Source organism: Pseudophryne corroboree, chromosome 3 (assembly GCF_028390025.1).
Source record: "Pseudophryne corroboree isolate aPseCor3 chromosome 3, aPseCor3.hap2, whole genome shotgun sequence".
NCBI lineage: Eukaryota > Metazoa > Chordata > Amphibia > Anura > Myobatrachidae > Pseudophryne > Pseudophryne corroboree.
Window position 1 is genome coordinate 449,048,512 of NC_086446.1, and position 12,809 is coordinate 449,061,320.

Consider the following 12,809-nt stretch of genomic DNA (forward strand, 5'->3'; position numbering starts at 1 on the left):
TCCTTAACTTTTGCATACCCCCGCTTCAAAATTTCCAGTTCGACCACTATATATATATATATATATATATATATATAGTGTTCACTCTAGGCTGTTTTAGCAGGGCGCCGCGCCCTGCCCGTTTTTTAGCAGGCAAAACCCGCCCTGCCCCTTTTGCGGCACCCTGCTAGAACAGCCGCCCGCTTCCTGCCCTCCCGGCGTGTATAAATGCCATGCGCATGCGCGCGGCATCCATTCACGCATTGGGAGAGAGCTGGGGGAAGCCCAGCACCGACGGAGGTGCTGGGCACGCCCCCAACAGTGACATCGCCGGCCACAGACGCTCTCTATAGTAGCGTCTGTTGGCCGCACCGCCCCCTAAAATGACGTGGGCGTGACCATGCCCCCTAATTTGCGTGGCCGCGCCCCCGTTTTGGGCGCGCGCACATATGCCCCCGGAGTCCGGCGCCATGCCCCTTTTCACTCCTAGAGTGAACACATATATATATATATATATATATATATATATAATCTCAGTGCCTCCCCAGCCAATGACCTCACCGCACGTCACTGATATATATATATATATATATCTACACACACACACACTAGGGTTTTGACTACATAACGTATATATGAAAAATACGAAGAATATATTAGAAATATCTTTGTATTATTCTATTCTGGTAGTCAAAACTCTAGAGTGAAAAATCTATTGCAGGAGAGGCACTGCCTCACCTGCCTATCTTTTCCACACATCTCTGATCAAAACTCACCAAATATCCGGCAGTATATACGGATGCACCTGTGTATAATGCCCACATGAATCCTTGGGCTCATACATTATTATCATAATCACCAGTAATTTATATAGCGCACACATGTGCCGCAGCGCTTTACAGAGAATATTTGCCCATTCACATCAGTCCCTGCCCCAGTGGAGCTTACACTCTATATTCCCTACCACATGTACACACAGACACATTCACACTATGGTTAATTTTTGGTTGGGAGCCAATTAACCTACCAGTATATTTTAGGATTGTGGGAGGAAACCGGAGTACCCGGAGGAAACCCACGCAAGTACGGTGAGAATATACAAACTCTGCACAATTAGGACCATGGTGGAAATCGAACCCATGACCTCAGTGCTGTGAGTCAGTAATGCTAACCATTACACCATCCATACTGCCTTATATTGTGTTTAAATCCATTTTATATAATAATACTATATATATATATATATATATATATAAACAGTCACAATAGTTCAATCAGCGGCACTCAGAGACTGAAACAGCTGGAAGTAGGTGAAAAAAGTGCTAAATGCTTTTAATCCATAATGGCAGCTATGTGATCCAACGTTTCGGGGCGTGGACGCCCCTTTATCAAGGTGAGCAAAATACAGAGTGAGTGAAATAAAACAGTGTGTTACCTTTATGGCGAAAAAGACCCGCCGGCGGGAAGGACAGCAGAGACCGGGAGAGCCTTGCGCTTCCGTCCCGGTGTGTATGACGTGTAGGCGCCTCTCAATGACTTGCACTTTCAAATTATTGATCACATACCCAGCAGTCTCAGAGGAGGAGACAGGGCAGGCGAGAGGCCAGCTGGATGTTCAAATTGGACACAGTGAGACCTAAGGGTCTCAACGATAGAATACAGTGCTTTTCTCTGACGTCCTAGTGGATGCTGGGAACTCCGTAAGGACCATGGGGAATAGACGGCTCCGCAGGAGACTGGGCACATCTAAAGAAAGAATTAGGGCTATCTGGTGTGCACTGGCTCCTCCCCCTATGACCCTCCTCCAAGCCTCAGTTAGATTTCTGTGCCCGGCTGAGCTGGATGCACACTAGGGGCTCTCCTGAGCTCCTAGAAAGAAAGTATAATTTAGGTTTTTTATTTTACAGTGAGACCTGCTGGCAACAGGCTCACTGCACCGAGGGACTAAGGGGAGAAGAAGCGAACCTACCTAAGTGGTGGTAGCTTGGGCTTCTTAGGCTACTGGACACCATTAGCTCCAGAGGGATCGCACACAGTACCCGACCTCGTCGTCCGTTCCCGGAGCCGCGCCGCCGTCCCCCTTACAGAGCCAGAAGCAAGAAGGTCCGGAAAATCGGCGGCTGAAGACTTCTGTCTTCTCCAAGGTAGCGCACAGCACTGCAGCTGTGCGCCATTGCTCCTCATGCACACCACACACTGCGGTCACTGATGGGTGCAGGGCGCTGGGGGGGGGCGCCCTGAGCAGCAATAAATAACACCTTGGCTGGCAAACTGACACCATATATAGCCCCAGAGGCTATATAGGTGTATATTAACCCCTGCCAGAAATCTTAAAATTGCGGGAGAAAGCCCGCCAAAAAAAGGGGCGGAGCCATCTCCCTCAGCACACTGGCGCCATTTTCCTTCACAGCTCCGCTGGAAGGATCGCTCCCTGGCTCTCCCCTGCAGTCCTGCACTACAGAAAGGGTAAAAAAGAGAGGGGGGGCACAAATTTAGGTGCAGTATAATATATATGCAGCTATAAGGGGAAAACACACTTTATAGGTGATATCCCTGTGGTATATAGCGCTCTGGTGTGTGCTGGCATACTCTCCCTCTGTCTCCCCAAAGGGCTTTGTGGGGTCCTGTCCTCTGTCAGAGCATTCCCTGTGTGTGTGTTGTGTGTCGGTACCGCTGTGTCGACATGTATGATGAGGAAAATGATGTGGAGGCAGAGCAAATGCCTGTAAGTGTGTTGTCACCCCCTGAAGGGTCGACACCTGTGTGGATGGACTTATGGAAGGAATTACGTGACAGTGTCAGCTCCTTACATAAAAGGTTTGACGACATAGGACAGCCGGCTACTCAGCTTGTGACTGTTCCAGCGTCTCAAATGTCATCAGGGGCTTTAAAACGCCCGCTACCTCAGATGGCAGACACAGATGTCGACACGGATACCGACTCCAGTGTCGACGACGATGAGACTAATGTACCCTCCAATAGGTCCACCCGTTACATGATTGAGGCAATGAAAAATGTATTACACATTTCTGATAGTACCCCAGGTACCACAAAAAAGGGTATTATGTTCGGTGAGAAAAAACTCCCAGTAGTTTTTCCTGCATCTGAGGAATTAAATGAGGTGTGTGCGGAAGCCTGGACTTCCCCCGATAAGAAATTGATAATTTCTAAACGGTTATTGGCAGCGTACCCTTTCCCGCCAGAGGATAGGTCACGTTGGGAAACATCTCCTAGGGTAGATAAAGCGCTTACACGTTTATCAAAACAGGTGGCACTACCGTCTCCGGATACGGCCGCCCTAAAGGATCCTGCCGATAGAAAGCAGGAAGCTACCCTAAAAGCTATATATACACACACGGGCATTATATTGCGACCAGCGATTGCATCAGCATGGATGTGCAGTGCTGCTGCTGCGTGGTCAGATTCCCTGTTGGATAATATTGATACCCTAGATAGGGACAATATTTTGCTGACAGTAGAGCATATAAAAGACGCTGTCTTATACATGCGTGATGCACAGAGGGATATTTGCCGGCTGGCATCAAAAATAAGTGCTATGTCCATTGCCGCCAGAAGGGGGTTATGGACTCGGCAGTGGTCAGGTGATGCCGATTCAAAAAGGCACATGGAAGTTTTGCCTTATAAGGGGGTGGAACTGTTTGGGGATGGTCTTTCAGACCTCATTTCCACAGCTACGGCTGGGAAATCGACATTTTTGCCACAAGCTACCCCACAGCAAAAGAAAGCACCGTATTATCAAGTACAGTCCTTTCGGCCCCAAAAACACAAGAGGGCTCGAGGCGCGTCCTTTCTGCCGAGAGGCAAAGGTAGAGGGAAAAAGCTGCAGCATACAGCCAGTTCCCAAGAGCAAAAGTCCTCCCCCGCGTCCGGTAAGTCCACAGCATGACGCTGGGGCTTCACAGGCGGACCCGGGTACGGTGGGGGCCCGTCTCAGAAATTTTAGCACACAGTGGGCTCTCTCACAGGTGGATCCCTGGACCCTTCAAGTAGTATCTCAGGGGTACAGGCTGGAATTCGAGACGTCTCCCCCCCCGCCGTTTTCTAAAATCTGCCTTACCAGCAACTCCCTCTGCCAGGGAGGCAGTGTTGGTGGCTATCCAAAAACTGTATTCACAGCAAGTGATTGTCAAGGTACCCCTCCTTCAGCAAGGAAAGGGTTACTATTCCACAATGTTTGTGGTACCGAAACCGGACGGTTCGGTGAGACCCATCTTAAATTTAAAAGCCTTGAACACTTATATCAAAAGGTTCAAGTTCAAGATGGAATCGCTCAGGGCGGTTATTGCGAGCCTGGAAGAGGGGGATTACATGGGGGTATATTTACTAACATTCGTAATTCTCCCGATTTGGTGGGAGAATAATCACGAATGACATCGAAAGTGTAAAACTGCAACTTTTTGAATTTGTTACGACGGATTTACTAAGCTGTCGTATTCGGGTTTTTCTTTTGTTCCGATGTCGATGTCATTCGTGTTTTTTTTTCTTTTTTTCACGGCAGTGATAAACACTGCCGACTTTTTAAAAATGAATCTCGGACGGATCTGTGTGATCCGTGCTGGGTTTTTTTTTTTTAAATTAAACAGTGTGAAATAAAAAAAAAAATTGCGTGGGGTCCCCCCTCCTAAGCATAACCAGCCTCGGGCTCTTGAGCCGATCCTGGTTGCAGAAATATGGGGGAAAAATGACAGGGGTTCCCCCATATTTAAGCAACCAGCATCGGGCTCTGCCCCTGGTCCTGGTTCCAAAAATACGGGGGGGAAAAAGAGTAGGGGTCCCCCGTATTTTTAAAACCAGCACCGGGCTCCACTAGCTGGACAGATAATGCCACAGCCGGGGGTCACTTTTATATAGTGCCCTGCGGCCGTGGCATAAAAAATCCAACTAGTCACCCCTGGCCGGGGTACCCTGGGGGAGTGGGGACCCCTTCAATCAAGGGGTCCCCCCCCCAGCCACCCAAGGGCCAGGGGTGAAGCCCGAGGCTGTCCCCCCCCATCCAATGGGCTGCGGATGGGGGGGCTGATAGCCTTTTGTGATAATGAAAAGATATTGTTTTTAGTAGCAGTACTACAAGGCCCAGCAAGCCTCCCCCGCATGCTGGTACTTGGAGAACCACAAGTACCAGCATGCGGCGGAAAAACGGGCCCGCTGGTACCTGTAGTACTATTACTAAAAAAATACCCAAAAAAAGACAAGACACACACACCGTGAAAGTAAAGATTTATTACATACATGCACACAAACATACATACATACTTACCTTATGTTCACACGCAGGTCGGTCCTCTTCTCCAGTAGAATCCAAGGGGTACCTGTTGAATAAATTCTACTCACCAGATCCAGGGTCCCAGGGTCCTCGGGGCAACCATTTGTAATCCAGGTACTTGAATAAAATAACAAAACGGATACCCGAGCCACGAACTGAAAGGGGCCCCATGTTTTCACATGGGACTCCTTTCCCCAAATGCCAGAAACCCACTCTGACTTCTGTCTAAGTGGGTTTCTTCAGCCAATCAGGGAGCGCCACGTTGTAGCACTCTCCTGATCGGCTGTGTGCTCCTGTACTGAGTGACAGGCGGCACACGGCAGTGTTACAATGTAGCGCCTATGCGCTCCATTGTAACCAATGGTGGGAACTTTCTGCTCAGCGGTGACGTCACTTTAGGTCAACCGCAGGGCAGAAAGTTCCCACCATTGGTTACAATGGAGCGCATAGGCGCTACATTGTAACACTGCCGTGTGCCGCCTGTCACTCAGTACAGGAGCACACAGCCGATCAGGAGAGTGCTACAACGTGGCGCTCCCTGATTGGCTGAAGAAACCCACTTAGACAGAAGTCAGAGTTGGTTTCTGGCATTCGGGGAAAGGAGTCCCATGTGAAAACATGGGGCCCCTTTCAGTTCGTGGCTCGGGTATCCGTTTTGTTATTTTATTCAAGTACCTGGATTACAAATGGTTGCCCCGAGGACCCTGGGACCCTGGATCTGGTGAGTAGAATTTATTCAACAGGTACCCCTTGGATTCTACTGGAGAAGAGGACCGACCTGCGTGTGAACATAAGGTAAGTATGTATGTATGTTTGTGTGCATGTATGTAATAAATCTTTACTTTCACGGTGTGTGTGTCTTGTTTTTTTTGGGGTATTTTTTTAGTAATAGTACTACAGGTACCAGCAGGCCCGTTTTTCCGCTGCATGCTGGTACTTGTGGTTCTCCAAGTACCAGCATGCGGGGGAGGCTTGCTGGGCCTTGTAGTACTGCTACTAAAAACAATATCTTTTCATTATCACAAAAGGCTATCAGCCCCCCCATCCGCAGCCCATTGGATGGGGGGGGACAGCCTCGGGCTTCACCCCTGGCCCATGGGTGGCTGGGGGGGGGGGGACCCCTTGATTGAAGGGGTCCCCACTCCCCCAGGGTACCCCGGCCAGGGGTGACTAGTTGGATTTTTGATGCCACGGCCGCAGGGCACTATATAAAAGTGACCCCCGGCTGTGGCATTATCTGTCCAGCTAGTGGAGCCCGGTGCTGGTTTTAAAAAAACGGGGGACCCCTACTCTTTTTGTCCCCCATATTTTTGGAACCAGGACCAGGCGCAGAGCCCGATGCTGGTTGCTTAAATATGGGGGAACCCCTGTCATTTTTCCCCCCATATTTCTGCAACCAGGATCGGCTCAAAGAGCCCGAGGCTGGTTATGCTTAGGAGGGGGGACCCCACGCAATTTTTTTTAAGAAAATAACCACTTTCCCACCCCTTCCCACTGATATACATGCACGGATCTCATGGATCCCTGCATGCCTATACAATCACGGATTAAAAAAGCAGGTCTGTTTTTTTTTAGCACTTTTTTACGAGTTGTAATTTTTCACGGCAGTGTGTTTTTTTTTTTTGCTTTGCACTTCTTAGTAAATTACCGAGATTCATAGTTAAACAGCCGCGTTTTGACCGATGGTGTATTCATTCGTAATTTTTTTGTTGGACTTCCAAAAAATTACGAATGCCCTCATCACTGCCGTGATTATTGCTTAGTAAATTACCGAGATGACACTTTGATGAAAAAACGGCATCTAGGTCAAAATCGGGACCTTAGTAAATATACCCCATGGTCTCCCTGGACATCAAGGATGCGTACCTACATGTCCCCATTTACCCCCCTCACCAGGAGTACCTCAGATTTGTGGTACAGGACTGTCACTATCAGTTCCAGACGCTGCCGTTTGGGTTATCCACGGCACCGAGGGTCTTTACCAAGGTAATGGCCGAAATGATGATACTCCTTCGCAAGAAGGGAGTTTTAATTATCCCGTACTTGGACGATCTCCTGATAAAGGCGAGGTCCAAAGAACAGTTGGTAGTGGGGGTAGCACTTTCTCGGGAAGTGCTACAACAGCACGGCTGGATTCTCAATATTCCAAAGTCACAGCTGGTCCCGACGACACGTCTTCTGTTCCTGGGAATGATTCTGGACACAGACCAGAAAAAAGTGTTTCTTCCAGTGGAAAAAGCCGAGGAGTTGTCATCTCTAGTCAGAGACCTCCTAAAACCGGGACAGGTGTCGGTACATCAATGCACACGAGTCCTGGGAAAAATGGTAGCTTCGTACGAAGCAATTCCATTCAGAAGGTTCCACGCAAGGACTTTCCAGTGGGACCTGTTGGACAAATGGTCCGGGTCCCATCTCCAGATGCAACAGCGGATAACCCTGTCGGCAAGGACCAGGGTGTCGCTGCTGTGGTGGCTGCAGAGGGCTCATCTACTAGAGGGCCGCAGATTCGGAATACAGGACTGGGTCCTGGTGACCACGGATGCCAGCCTTCGGGGCTGGGGGGCAGTCACACAGGAAAGAAATTTCCAAGGACTGTGGTCAGATCAGGAGATTTCGCTTCACATAAATATTCTGGAGCTAAGGGCCATCTACAATGCTCTAAGCCAAGCAAGGCCCCTGCTTCAGAACCAGTCGGTACTGATCCAATCAGACAACATCACGGCGGTCGCCCATGTAAACAGACAGGGCGGCACAAGAAGCAGGAGGGCAATGGCAGAAGCCACAAGGATTCTCCGATGGGCGGAAAATCATGTGTTAGCACTGACAGCAGTGTTCATTCCGGGAGTGGACAACTGGGAAGCAGACTTCCTCAGCAGGCACGACCTCCACCCGGGAGAATGGGGACTTCATCCAGAAGTCTTCCAAATGCTGGTAAACCGGTGGGAAAGACCACAGGTGGACATGATGGCGTCCCGCCTCAACAAAAAGCTAAAAAGATATTGCGCCAGGTCAAGGGACCCTCAGGCGATCGCTGTGGACGCTCTAGTAACACCGTGGGCGTACCAGTCGGTTTATGTGTTTCCTCCTCTGCCTCTCATTCCCAAGGTACTGAGAATAATACGAAGGCGAGGAGTGAAAACTATACTCGTGGTTCCGGATTGGCCAAGAAGAGCTTGGTACCCGGAACTTCAAGAGATGCTTTCAGAGGACCCTTGGCCTCTGCCGCTCAGACAGGACCTGCTGCAGCAGGGGCCCTGTCTGTTCCAAGACTTACCGCAGCTGCGTTTGACGGCATGGCGGTTGAACACCGGATCCTGAAGGAAAAGGGTATTCCGGAGGAAGTCATTCCTACCCTGATCAAAGCCAGGAAGGATGTCACCGCAAACCATTATCACCGCATTTGGCGAAAATATGTTGCGTGGTGTGAGGCCAGGAAGGCCCCAACGGAGGAATTTCAACTGGGTCGATTCCTGCATTTCCTGCAAACAGGGGTGACGTTGGGCCTCAAATTGGGGTCCATTAAGGTCCAGATTTCGGCCCTGTCGATTTTCTTCCAGAAAGAACTGGCTTCCCTGCCTGAAGTTCAGACTTTTGTCAAGGGAGTTCTGCATATTCAGCCTCCTTTTGTGCCCCCAGTGGCACCTTGGGATCTCAATGTGGTTTTGGAGTTCCTGAAATCACATTGGTTTGAACCACTTAAGACTGTGGATTTGAAATATCTCACGTGGAAAGTGGTCATGCTGTTGGCCCTGGCTTCGGCCAGGCGTGTGTCAGAATTGGCGGCTTTGTCCTATAAAAGCCCTTATCTGATTTTCCATATGGATAGGGCAGAATTGAGGACTCGTCCTCAATTTCTCCCGAAGGTGGTATCAGCTTTTCACTTGAACCAGCCTATTGTGGTGCCTGCAGCTACTGGGAACTTGGAGGATTCCAAGTTACTGGACGTAGTCAGGGCCCTGAAAATTTATGTTTCCAGGACGGCTGGAGTCAGGAAAACTGACTCGCTGTTTATCCTGTATGCACCCAACAAACTGGGTGCTCCTGCTTCTAAGCAGACTATTGCGCGCTGGGTTTGTAGCACTATTCAGCTGGCGCATTCTGCGGTAGGACTACCGCAGCCTAAATCTGTAAAAGCCCATTCCACAAGGAAGGTGGGCTCATCTTGGGCGGCTGCCCGAGGGGTCTCGGCTTTACAACTTTGCCGAGCTGCTACTTGGTCAAGGGCAAACACGTTTGCAAAATTCTACAAATTTGTTACCCTGGCTGAAGAGGACCTGGAGTTCTCTCATTCGGTGTTGCAGAGTCGTCCGCACTCTCCCGCCCGTTTGGGAGCTTTGGTATAATCCCCATGGTCCTTACGGAGTTTCCAGCATCCACTAGGACGTCAGAGAAAATAAGAATTTATTCACCGGTAATTCTATTTCTCGTAGTCCGTAGTGGATGCTGGGCGCCCATCCCAAGTGCGGATTGTCTGCAATACTTGTAAATAGTTATTGTTATACAAATCGGGTTATTATTGCGAGCCATCTGTTCAGAGGCTCCTTTTGTTATCATACTGTTAACCGGGGTTTCCTATCACGAGTTATACGGTGTGATTGGTGTGGCTGGTATGAGTCTTACCCGGGATTCAAAATCCTTCCTTATTGTGTCAGCTCTTCCGGGCACAGTGTCCTAACTGAGGCTTGGAGGAGGGTCATAGGGGGAGGAGCCAGTGCACACCAGATAGTCCTAATTCTTTCTTTAGATGTGCCCAGTCTCCTGCGGAGCCGTCTATTCCCCATGGTCCTTACGGAGTTCCCAGCATCCACTACGGACTACGAGAAATAGAATTACGGGTGAGTAAATTCTTATTTTTTACACTTTTACACTTTTTTCCATATTGTTATTGTTTTACAGCCCGGTCCCACGACCTCCGCGATCAGGACACCACAGAAACGCCGGGTAGCCACAGCAACATCAGCTCGCTAGGTTGCCATGGCATCGTCGGGATCCAATGACGCGCAGGAACACCACGTGACCGAGGCGCCTACACGTCATACAAACCGGTACAGAAGCGCAAGGCTCTCCCGGTCACTGCTGTCCTTCCCGCCGGAGGGTCTTTTTCGCCATAAAGGTAAATATATTGGCTATTAATGCAGTGAACCAACATGGTATCCTTATTAGAAAAACCCTTTCTATATGGGTGATAACATTAATCTATGATCAAATAAATAAATTATTCATAGTGCTACCCATGAAGGGTTTAATAGTAACAATCATTAATGAAAAATCGCTATACAGGTTGAGTATCCCACATCCAAATATTCAGAAATACGGAATATTCCGAAATACGGACTTTTTTGAGTGAGAGTGAGATAGTGAAACCTTTGTTTTTTGATGGCTCAATGTACACAAACTTTGTTTAATACACAAAGTTATTAAAAATATTGTATTAAATGACCTTCAGGCTGTGTGTATAAGGTGTATGTAAAACATAAATGAATTGTGTGAATGTAGACACACTTTGTTTAATGCACAAAGTTATAAAAAATATTGGCTAAAACTACCTTCAGGCTGTGTGTATAAGGTGTATATGTAACATAAATGTATTCTGTGCTTAGATTTAGGTCCCATCACCATGATATCTCATTATGGTATGCAATTATTCCAAAATACGGAAAAATCCGATATCCAAAATACCTCTGGTCCCAAGCATTTTGGATAAGGAATACTCAACCTGTAATACAGCACATACCTCATCGGTCAACAGCTTAAACCTAACACTCAAAGACTCAGGAGTGAAGGCAATTTGAATGGGTCTATTATCTAACCAGTTCAGAATACGTAACAGACCTGGTAAATTAATTAAATTGACGTCAATTATACAATCAATTAAAGTGCCTGTGAGTACAGAAAATTCCCACCCCATGGGGGATATAAATATTCCTTTCACCTAATACGGGGAGGATCTATTAACTAAAAAAAAGTGAGTGTATAACTCATATGTCTTAATTTCATATTTTAAAAAAAAAGTGTCATATACCTATGGTGAATATCAGTGAATAGTGTCTGTCGTGTTTTGTGTTTTGGTTTTGGTTCTAATTCTACTTTCGTGTTTTGGTTTTGTCTTGGTTTTGCCAAAACCACCCTTTTGAGTTTTGGTTTTGGTTTTGGATCTGGATGATTTTTGAAAAAAACATAAAAACAGCTAAAATCACAGAATTTGGGGGTAATTTTGCTCCTACGGTATTATTAACTTCAATAACATTAATTTCCACTCATTTCCAGTCTATTCCGAACACCTCACACCTCACAATATTGTTTTTAGGCCTAAAAGTTGCACCGAGGTGGCTGTATGACCAAGCTAAGCGACACAAGTGTGCGGCACAAACACCTGGCCCATCTAGGAGTGGCACTGCAGTTGCAGACAAGATGGCACTATTCAAAAACTAGTCCCCAAACAGCACATGATGTAAAGAAAAAGAGGTGCACCGAGGTAGCTGTATGACTAAGCCAAGCGACACAAGTGTGCGGCATAAACACCTGGCCCATCTAGGAGTGGCACTGCAGTGTCAGGCAGGATGGCACTTTTTTAAAAACTAGGCCCCAAAAAGCACCTCATGCAAAGATGTAGAAGAGGTGCAATGAGGTAGCTGTATGACTAAGTGAAGCGACACAAACAATTCACACTGGAATTATACGTCCAAATCACTGGAATTATATGTCCAAATCACTGGAATTAAATGTCAAAATCACTGGAATTATACGTCCAAATCCTTGGAATTAAATGGCAAAATCACTAAAATTATACATCAAAATCATTGGACTTATACGTCCAAATCACTGGAATTATACGTCCAAATCACTGGAATAAAATGGCAAAATCACTGGAATTATACTGCAAAATCACTGTAATAATACTGCAAAATCACTGGAATTATACATCCAAATCACTGGAATTATACGTCCAAATCACTGTAATTAAATGTCAAAATCACTGGAATTATACTGCAAAATCACTGTAATAATACTGCAAAATCACTGTAATAATACATCCAAATCACTGGAATTAAATGGCAGTACCACTGGACATATATACGGAAGTGTCAGACAGGATGGCACTTTAAAAAAAAATAGTCCCCAAACAGCACTTGATGCAAATAAGAAAAAAAGGTGCACCGAGGTTGCTATATGACTAAGCTAAGTGACACAACCACTTGGCCCATCTGGTAGTGTCACGCAGTGGCTGAATGTCGAGAGTGGGCCGCAATTGTTTGGTCCACTGACAGCATCTCCAGCACACCCCTGTCATTTTTTAAAAATTCTGCAATTGGACTTATACGGCAGTACCCCAGGACTAATACAGCAGTACCCCTGGACTCATACGGCAGTGTCAGACAGGATGGCACTTTTCAAGAACTAGGCCCCAAACAGCACCTCATGCAAAGATGTCGAAGAGGTGCTGTATGACTAAGCCAAGCGACACAAACAATTCCAACTGGAATTATTCGTCCAAATCACTAGAATTATACGTCCAAATCACTGGAATGAATTGGCAAAATCACTG

At 47.2% G+C, this 12,809-nt stretch overlaps 1 protein-coding gene and 1 long non-coding RNA gene across 2 annotated transcripts in view; one reads left to right on the forward strand and one right to left on the reverse strand.

Moving 5' to 3' along the window:
• LOC135055926 (protein-glutamine gamma-glutamyltransferase E-like) overlaps positions 1–12,809 on the reverse strand; it is a 226,952-nt gene that overhangs the window by 136,637 nt on the left and 77,506 nt on the right. The gene's annotated exons all lie outside the window — the stretch shown is intronic.
• LOC135055928 (uncharacterized) overlaps positions 1–12,809 on the forward strand; it is a 229,563-nt gene that overhangs the window by 35,700 nt on the left and 181,054 nt on the right. The window contains exon 2 of the long non-coding RNA XR_010243850.1: positions 10,160–10,376. This is a non-coding gene — a long non-coding RNA (uncharacterized LOC135055928). The remainder of the gene's footprint in view (positions 1–10,159; positions 10,377–12,809) is intronic.